This window comes from Arachis stenosperma, chromosome 5 (assembly GCF_014773155.1).
Source record: "Arachis stenosperma cultivar V10309 chromosome 5, arast.V10309.gnm1.PFL2, whole genome shotgun sequence".
Taxonomy (NCBI): domain Eukaryota; kingdom Viridiplantae; phylum Streptophyta; class Magnoliopsida; order Fabales; family Fabaceae; genus Arachis; species Arachis stenosperma.
The window spans coordinates 39,239,473-39,249,932 of record NC_080381.1 but is presented as its reverse complement, the minus strand read 5'-3'; the positions used below and the strand labels follow the sequence as shown (position 1 = coordinate 39,249,932).

The following is a 10,460-nucleotide window of genomic DNA, read 5'->3' as shown; positions in this document are numbered from 1 at the left end:
TGTTGAACGCCAGTTTTCCTCAGTGTGCAATCCTGGTGTTTAAACGCCAGATTGCTGCATGTTTCTGGCATTCAACGCCAAATCCATGCTCTGTTCTGGCGTTGAACGCCAGCCAGATGCTCCTTACTGGCGTTTGAATGCCAGTAAGTCCTTCCTCCAGTGTGTGATTTTTCTTCTGCTGTTTTTGATTCTATTTTTAATTTTAGTATTTTTTTCGTGACTCCACATGATCATGAACCTAATAAAACATAAAAAAAAGAAAAATTAAATTAGATAAATAAAAATTGGGTTGCCTCCTAATAAGCGCTCCTTTAATGTCATTAACTTGAAGTGGGTTCTCATGGAGCCTCACAGGTGATCAGGTCAATGTTGTAGACTCCCAACACTAAACTTAGAGTTTGGATGTGGGGTTTTAATACCAAACTTAGATTTTGGTTGTGGCCTCCCAACACCAAACTTAGAGTTTGATTGTGGGGGCTCTGTTTGACTCTGCATTGAGAGAAGCTGTTCATGCTTCCTCTCATTACTAAATAACTTGGCATTTAGCTTCATGATGGCTCCTAGATATTGAGCAACTTGCTCTTCAGTTACATCTTCATCTTCTTCAGAGGAAGAATAGTTTTCAGAGCTTATGAATGGTAAAAGGAGGTTCAATAGAATCTCTATGGTCTCTATATGAGCCTCAGATTCCTTTAGGTCCTCAATAGGGAACTCCTTCTTGCTTGAGAGACGTCCCATGAGGTCTTCCTCCTTGGGATTTACGTCCTCTCCTTCCTCTCTAGGTTCGGCCATGTTGACTATGTCAATGGCCTTGCACTCTCTTTTTGGATTCTCTTCTGTATTGCTTGGGAGAGTACTAGGAGGAGTTTCAGTGACTTTCTTACTCAGCTGGCCCACTTGTGCCTCCAAATTTCTAATGGAGGACCTTGTTTCACTCATGAAACTTAAAGTGGCTTTAGACAGATCAGAGACCATGTTTGATAAGTTAGAGGTGCTCTGTTCAGAATTCTCTGTATGTTGCTGAGAAGATGATGGAAAAGGCTTGCTATTGCTAAACCTGTTTCTTCCACCATGATTAAAGCCTTGTTGAGGCTTTTGTTGATCCTTCCATGAGAAATTTGGATGATTTCTCCATGATGAATTACAGATGTTTCCATAAGGTTCACCCATGTAATTTACCTCTGCCATTGCAGGGTTTTCAGGATCATAAGTTTCTACTTCAGAAGATGCCTCTTTAGTACTGTTGGATGCATTTTTCCATCCATTCAGACTTTGAGAAATCATGTTGACTTGCTGAGTCAACATTTTGTTCTGAGCCAACATGGCATTCAGAACATCAATTTCAAGAACTCCCTTCCTTTGAGGCGTTCCATTATTCACGGAATTCCTCTCAGAAGTGTACATGAACTGGTTATTTGCAACCATGTCAATAAGTTCTTTAGCTTCTGCAGGCGTTTTCTTTAGGTGAATGGATCCATCTGCAGAATGGTCCAATGACATCTTAGAGAACTCAGATAGACCATAATAGAATATATCTATCATGGTCCATTCTGAAAACATGTCAGAAGGACATCTTTTGGTCATCTGCTTGTATCTTTCCCAAGCTTCATAGAGGAATTCACCATCTTTTTGTTTGAAGGTCTGAACATCCACTCTAAGCTTGCTCAGTTTTTGAGGAGGAAAGAACTTAGCCAAGAAGGCCGTGACCAGCTTATCCCAGGAGTCCAGGCTATCTTTAGGTTGAGAGTCCAACCATGTTCTAGCTCTGTCTCTTACAGCAAAAGGGAAAAGCATGAGCTTGTAGACTTCAGGATCTACTCCATTAGTCTTAACAGTCTCACAGATCTGCAAGAACTCAGTTAAAAACTGGTAAGGATCTTCTGATGGAAGTCCATGAAACTTGCAGTTCTGTTGCATTAGAGCAACTAATTGAGGTTTCAGCTCAAAATTGTTTGCTCCTATGGCAGGAATTGAGATGCTTCTTCCATCAAACTTGGACGTTGGTGTGGTATAATCACCAAGCATCCTTCTTGCATTATTGTTGTTAGGTTCGGCTGCCATCTCCTTTTCTTGTTCGAATTTCAGCAAGGTTGTCTATGGATTGTTGTAATTTAGCTTCTCTTAGTTTCCTCTTCAGAGTCCTTTCAGGTTCTGGATCAGCTTCAACAAGAATGCCTTTTTCCTTATTCCTGCTCATATGAAAGAGAACAGAGCAGAAAAAGAAGAGGGATCCTCTATGTCACAGTAAAGAGGTTCCTTATTATTAGTAGAAGAAGAAGGGAATAAAGAAAGGAGAATCCAAACACAGGGGTAAGAATAGGGGCAGTGATTTGAGATGAATAGAAGTGAAGAGAGGTAGTAGTAAATGAATAAATAAATAGGAAAAGATGAGAGAGGGAGAAATTTTCGAAATTAAATTTTGAAAAGAGGTTAAATGATTTTCGAAAATAAAGATAAGAAATAAAATTAAAATTAAAATTTAAAACAATTAATTAATTAAAAAAATTTGAAAAAGAGGGAGAGAAAATTTGTTAGGTGGTTTTGAAAAAGATAAGAAACAAACAAAAAGTCAAATAGTTAGTTGAAAGAGATTTGAAAATCAAATTTGAAAAGATAAGAAGATAAGAAGTTAGAAAAGATATTTTAAAATCAAATTTTTGAAAAAGATAAAATTTTAAAAAAGATATGATATAAAAGATAGGATAAGATAGATTTAATTTTTAAAATTAAAATTAATTACTTAACTAACAAGCAACTAAAAGATAAGATTCTAGAATTTAAAGATTGAACCTTTCTTAACAAGAAAGTAACAAACTTTAAATTTTTGAACCAATCACATTAATTGTTAGCATAATTTTCGAAAATAAAGATAAAATAAAAAAAAGATTTTTGAAAAATATTTTAAAGAATTTTCGAAAATAAATAAGAAAAATGATAAAGATTTAATTTTTGAAAAAGTTTTAAAAAGATAAGATTTTTAAAATTGGAAAATTTGACTTGACTTACAAGAAACAACTAATTTTAAAATTTTTTTGACTAAGTCAACCCAAATTTTTGAAATTTTGAGAGAAAAAAGGAAAAGATATATATATTTTATTTTTGAATTTTTAATGATGAGTGAGAAAAACATAATTATGACCCAAAACATGAAAATTTTGGATCAAAACACATTATGCATACAAGAACACTATGAATATCAAGATGAACACCAAGAACACTTTGAAGATCATGATGAACATCAAGAACATATTTTTGAAAAAATTTTTGATGCAAAGAAAACATGAAAGACAGCAAACTTAGAAATCTTTAATGCTTAGAAAATATGAATGCAAAGATGCACATGAAAAACATCATTACAACACAAAACAAGAAAATCTAAAGATCAAACAAGAAGACTTTACCAAGAACAACTTGAAGATCATGAAGAACACTATGAATGCATGAATTTTCGAAAAATGCATAATAATAAGTTTAATAAAATGCAATTGACACCAAACTTAAAATTTGACTCAAGACTCAAACAAGAAACACAAAATATTTTTTATTTTTATGATTTTATAATTTTTTTGTATTTTTGTATATTTTTCGAAAACATATTTTGGAAAAAGGGAGTAATGAATTCATAGTCCTCAATTAAAATCCTGTGAATTAGCCATGGCTTAATAGCCAGCCAAGCTAAAACATATTTTATGAAACACTAGAATTCATTCTTAAAAATTTTGAATAATTTTTCAAAAACAAAAAAAAATTTTGAAAAATATTTTTGAAAACTTTTTGAAAAGAAAAATAAAAAGAAAATTACCTAATCTGAGCAACAAGACGAACCGTCAGTTGTCCATACTCGAACAATCCCCGGCAACGGCGCCAAAAATTTGGTGCACGAAATTGTGATCACCAACAATGGCGCCAAAAACTTGGTAGCGCTCTCAAACGTGAATCACACTTAGTCACAACTCCGCACAACTAACCAGCAAGTGCACTGGGTCGTCCAAGTAATACCTTACGTGAGTAAGGGTCGATCCCACAAAGATTGTTGGTATGAAGCAAGCTATGGTCATCTTGTAAATCTTAGTTAGGCGGATAATAAATGTTATGGAGTTTTCAAATAGTAAATAAAGCATAAAATAAAGATAGAAATACTTATGTAATTCAATGGTGGGAATTTCGAATAACTGTATGGAGATGAATTGTCCCTGTTGGATCTCTGCTTTCCTACTGCCTTCCCTCAATCCTTCTTACTCCTTTCCATGGCAAGCTGTATGTAGGGCATCACCATTGTCAATGGCTACATCCCATCCTCTCAGTGAAAATGGTCCAAATGCTCTGTCACAGCACGGCTAATCATCTGTCGGTTCTCGATCATGTTGGAATAGAATCCCTTGATTCTTTTGCGTTTGTCATCACGCCTAATAATCGCGAGTTTGAAGCTCGTCACAGTCATTCAATCCCGGAATCCTACTCGGAGTACCACAGAAAAGGTTAAACTTTCCAGATTCCCATGAATACCGCCATCAATTCTAGCTTATACCACAAAGATTCTGATTAAGAAATCCAAGAGATATGCGCCCGGTCTAAGGTAGAACGGAAGTGATTGTCAGTCACGCTCGTTCATAGGTGAGAATGATGGTGAGTGTCACAGATCACTACATTCATCATGGTGAAGTGCAACGAATATCTTGGAACAGGAATAAATTGAATTGAATAGAAAATAGTAGTAATTGCATTAAAACTCGAGGTACAGCAGAGCTCTACACCCTTAATCTATGGTGTGTAGAAACTCCACCGTTAAAAATATATAAGTGATTAAGGTTCAGGCATGGCCGAGAGGCCAGCCCCCAAACGTGGTCAATAGTCTCCTAGGATGGATAATAAAATAAAACTGAGACCAAAGATGAAAATACAATAGTAAAAAGTTCTATTTATACTAAACTAGTTACTAGGGTTTATAGAAATAAGTCTAAGTGTAGAAATCCACTTCTGGGGCCCACTTTGGTGTGTGCTTGGGCTGAGCTTAAACTTTACACGAGCTGAGGCTTCTTTTGGAGTTGAACACCAAGTTGTAACGTGTTTTTGGCATTCAACCCTGGTTCGTGATGTGTTTCTGGCGTTTGACTCCAGAATGCAGCATGGAACTGGCGTTGAGCGCTAGCTTACGTCGTCTAATCACGAATAAAGTATGGACTATTATATATTTCGGGAAAGCTCTAGATGTCTACTTTCCAACGCCATTGAGAGCGCATCATTTGGAGTTCTGTAGCTCCAGGAAATCCATTTCGAGGGCAGGGAGATCAGAATCTAACAACATCAGCAGTCCTTTGTCAGCCTTTTATCAGAGTTTTGCTCAGGTCCCTCAATTTCAGCCAGAAATTACCTGAAATCACAGAAAAACACACAAACTCATAGTAAAGTCCAGAAATGTGAATTTAGCATAAAAAGTAATGAAAACATCCCTAAAAGTAGCTAGATCCTACTAAAAATTACCTCAAAACAATGCCAAAAAGCGTATAAATTATCCGCTCATCAGCCTCCTTCTTTGAAATATGTGTTCCTAGGTGAAAATGATTCATATCAAGTGATTATTAGCTCTTCCTTGAAACCTAGTGAAGAAGAGGCACTGATTATAGTTCTCATGAGCCATAAAACAGCTCTTGGGTGGACCATTAGTGATTTAAAGGGGATTAGTCCAACCAAGTGTATGCACAAGATCCTTCTTGAAGATGATGCTAAACCAATTGTGCAACCACAAAGGAGGCTCAATCCAACTATGAAAGAGGTGGTCCAAAAGAGATAATAAAACTATGGGAAGCCAGCATTATATACCCTATTTCTGACAACCCTTGTGTGAGTCCTGTTGGTGGACGAAATTGTGATCAATGTATTCTTTGAGTAGTACTTATATAGAAATTGAAATTGGCACGAGTGAAATCACAACTCCGTTCAACTAACCAGCAAGTGTACTGGGTCGTCCAAGTAATACCTTACGTGAGTAAGGGTCGAATCCACAGAGATTGTTGGTATGAAGCAAGCTATGGTCACCTTGCAAATCTCAGTTAGGGAGATTAAAGAGTAATTGTGATTATCATTAAATAAAAAGGAATAATAAAAGGGATAGAAGTACTTATGTAGATTCATTGGTAGGAATTTCAGATAAGCGGAATGGAGGTGCCGTAGAGCTCTCGGACGCCTGCTCTCCTATTCCTTCTACTCAATCCTTCTTACTCCTTTCCATGGCAAGCTTTGTGTAGGGGTTCACTATCAGCTGTGGCTACTTTCATTCCTCTCGGGGAAATAACCTGTACGGCTGTCACTCGCACAGCTAACCAGTCTGGAGGCATCACCCATGGTTGATAGCTACATCCCATCCTCGCAGTGAAAGCTAATGCACGCACTCTGTCACAGTACGGCCAATCACCGTTGGTTCCCGCTCCTACTGGAATAGAATCCCTCTTTTGCGTTTGTCACTAACGCCCAGCAGGTTAAAGTTTGAAGCACGTCACAGTCATTCATGAACGGAATCCTACTCGGAATACCACAGACAAGGTGAGACTTTCCGGATTCCCAGGATCCTACTCGGAACACCACAGACAAGGTTGGACTTTCCGGATCTAGATGAATGCCGCCATCTATCTAGCTTATACCACGAAGATTCTGTTGGGGAATCTAAGAGATATACATTCAAGCCTTGTTACACGCAGAACGGAAGTGGTTGTCAATCACGCGCGTTCATAAGTGAGAATGATGATGAGAGTTATTAGCTCATCACATTCATCATGTTCTTGAGTACGAATGAATATCTTGGAATAAGAATAAGATAGAGAATTGAATAAAAGAAAATAGAACTTCATTAATCTTTGAGGTACAGCAGAGCTCCACACCCTTAATCTATGGTGTGCAGAAACTCCACCGTTGAAAATACATAAGCAAGAGGTTCAGGCATGGCCGAATGGCCAGCCCCCTAAACGTGATCAATGATCTCCTAAGATGAAGAATAAAATAAAACTGAGATCAAAAGATGATTGATACATTAGTAAATCATCCTATTTATAATAAACTAGCTCCTAGGGTTTACATGAGTAAGTAATTGATGCATAAATCCACTTCCGGGGCCCACTTGGTGTGTGCTTGGGCTGAGCTTAATTTATCCACGAGCAGAGGCTCCTCTTGGAGTTGAATTTCGAGTTATGATGTGCTTTGGGCGTTCAACTCCGGATTATGACGTTTTTCTGGCGTTTAACTCCAGAAAGGAGCGTGTACTTGGCGTTCAACGCCAGTTTGCGTCGTCATTCTTCGAATAAAGTATGGACTATTATATATTGCTGGAAAGCCCTGGATGTCTACTTTCCAACGCCGTTGAGAGCGCGCCAATTGGAGTTCTGTAGCTCCAGAAAATCCATTTCGAGTGCAGGGAGGTCAGAATCCAACAGCATCAGCAGTCCTTTTGTCAGCCTTTTTCAGAGTTTTGCTCAAATCCCTCAATTTCAGTCAGAATTTACCTGAAATCACAGAAAAACACAAACTCATAGTAAAGTCCAGAAATGTGAATTTAACATAAAAACTAATGAAAACATCCCTAAAAGTAGCTCAAACTTACTAAAAACTATATAAAAACAATGCCAAAAAGCGTATAAATTATCCGCTCATCACAACACCAAACTTAAATTGTTGCTTGTCCCCAAGCAACTGAAAATCAAATAGGATAAAAAGAAGAGAATATACTATAAGGTCCAAAATATCAATGAATATTACTTTAATTACATGAGCGGGACTTGTAGCTTTTTGCTTCTGAACAGTTTTGGCATCTCACTTTTTCCTTTGAAGTTCAGAGTGATTGGCATCTCTAGGAACTTAGAATTTTGGATAGTGTTATTGACTTTCCTAGTTAAGCATGTTGATTCTTGAACACAGCTACTTTTGAGTCTTGGCCGTGGCCCTAAGCACTTTGTCTTCCAGTATTACCACCGGATACACAAATGCCACAGACACATAACTGGGTGAACCTTTTCAGATTGTGACTCAGCTTTGCTAGAGTCCCCAATTAGTGGTGTCCAGAGCTCTTAAGCACACTCTTTTGCCTTGGATCACGACTTTAACCACTCAGTCTCAAGCTTTTCACTTGGACCTTCATGACACAAGCACATGGTTAGGGACAGCTTGGTTTAGCCGCTTAGGCCCGGATTTAATTTCCTTGGGCCCTCCTATCCATTGATGCTCAAAGCCTTGGATCCTTTTTACCCTTGCCTTTTGGTTTTAAGGGCTATTGGCTTTTTCTATTGCTCCTTCTTTTTTTTTTTTCTTTTTTTTTTTTTCACTGCTTTTTCTTGCTTCAAGAATCAATTCCATGAATTTTTCAGATCATCAATAACATCTCTCTTTGTTCATCATTCTTTCAAGAACCAACAATTTTAACACTCATAAACAACAAGATCCAAAGACATATGCACTGTTCATTCATTCATTCAGAAAACAAAAGCATTGTCACCACATCAAAATAATTAAACTAAATTCAATAATAATTTCGAAAATTATGTACTTCTTGTTCTTTTGAATTAAAACATTTTTTTCTTTTAAGAGAGGTGAAGGACTAATGGATTTTATTCATAGCTTTTAAGGCATGGTTACATACTAATGATCATGAAATAAAGACACAAAACATAGATAAACATAATAAGTAAAAACCGAAAACAGAAAGAAATAAAGAACAAGGAATGAATCCACCTCTAGTGGCGTCTTCTTCTTGAAGGACCAATGATGTTCTTCAACTCTTCTATGTCCCTTCCTTGCCTTTGTTGCTCCTCCCTCATTGCTCTTTGATCTTCTCTTATTTCTTGAAGAGTGAGGGCGTGCTCATGGTGTTCCACCCTTAGTTGTTCCACATTATGGCTCAAATCTTCCAAGGAGGTGCTAAGTTGCTCCCAATAGTTGTTGGGAGGAAAGTGCATTTGAGGCATTTGTTGATGGTGAACCTCCTCTTGTTCTCCTTGAGGGCCGTGAGGAACTTCCCTTGTTTGCTCCATCCTTTTCTTGGTGATGGGCTTGTCTTCTTCAATGGAGACATCTCCATCTATGATAATTTCAGCTGAATAACATAGATGGCATATGAGGTGAGGGAATGCTAGCCGTGCCATGTATGAAGGCTTGTCAGCTATTTTGTAGAGTTCATTGGCTATGACTTCATGAACCTCTACTTCTTCACCAATCATGATGCTATGAACCATGATGGCCCGATCCACAGTAACTTCAGATCGGTTGCTTGTGGGGATGATGGATCTTTGAATGAACTCCAACCATCCTCTAGCTACAGGCTTGAGGTCCAGTCTTCTTAGTTGGACTGGCTTGCCTTTGGAGTCAACTCTCCATTGGGCGCCTTCCACACAAATGTCCCTAAGGACTTGGTCCAACCTTTGATCAAAGTTGACCCTTCTAGTGTAGGGGTGTTCATCACCTTGCATCATAGGCAAATGAAACGCCAACCTCACATTCTCCGGACTGAAATCCAAGTATTTCCCCCTAACCATTGTGAGATAATTCTTTGGGCTTGGGTTCATACTTTGGTCATGGTTTCTAGTGATCCATGCATTGGCATAGAACTCTTGAACCATGAGAATTCCGACTTGTTGCATGGGGTTGGCTAAGACTTCCCAACCTCTTCTTTGAATTTCATGTCGGATCTCCGGATACTCATTTTTCTTGAGCTTGAAAGGGACCTCAGGGATCACTTTCTTCTTTGCCACAACATCATAGAAGTGGTCTTGATGGCTTTTGGAGATAAATCTCTCTTTCTCCCATGACTCGGAAGTGGAAGCTTTTGCTTTCCCTTTCCCTTTTCTTGAGGAAATTCCGGTCTTGGGTGCCATTGATGGTGAATGAAAAATAAAAAGCTTAGGCTTTTTACCACACCAAACTTAAAATTTGCTTGTCCCCAAGCAAAAAGAAAAGAAGAGTAGAAGAAGAAGAAGAAAATATGGAGAGAGGGAGAAGAGAGGGTTCGGTTATGTGGGAGAATGTGGGTTTGTGTTGTGTGAAAATGTAAAAGAAAAGAAGGGTATTTATAGGGAGGGGGGAGGGTATAGGTTCGGCCATGTTGGGTGGGAAAGGGTGGGAAATTGAATTTGAAAGTAGTGGGGGTAGGTGGGGTGTATGGGGAAGAGGGGTTGATGTGAATGGTGAATGGGGTAATTGGGAAGAGGAATTGAGGTGATAGGTGAAGGTTTTTGGGAAGTGTGACATTGAGAATGAGATTTGGATTAGAAGAATGTGATTAGGATTAAAAGAAATGTGGTAGGTGGGGATCCTGTGGGGTCCACAGATCCTGAGGTGAGGATCCTGTGGGGTCCACAGATCCTGAGGTGAAAACAAATACCATTCTTTCACCATATAGGCATGTAACATGCCTTGATGCATCATTCTGGCGTTCAAACGCCCATTGATGCTAGTTCTGGGCGTTAAACGCCCATGTTATG

The 10,460-nt window shown here is 38.3% G+C and overlaps 1 non-coding gene across 1 annotated transcript; it reads left to right on the top strand.

The window, feature by feature from the left end:
- Positions 1-1,558: 1,558 nt before the first annotated feature.
- LOC130983463 (small nucleolar RNA R71) lies at positions 1,559-1,662 on the top strand. The gene has a single exon (XR_009087452.1). It is a non-coding gene; the product is annotated as a small nucleolar RNA R71 (small nucleolar RNA).
- The last annotated feature ends 8,798 nt before the right edge of the window (positions 1,663-10,460 follow it).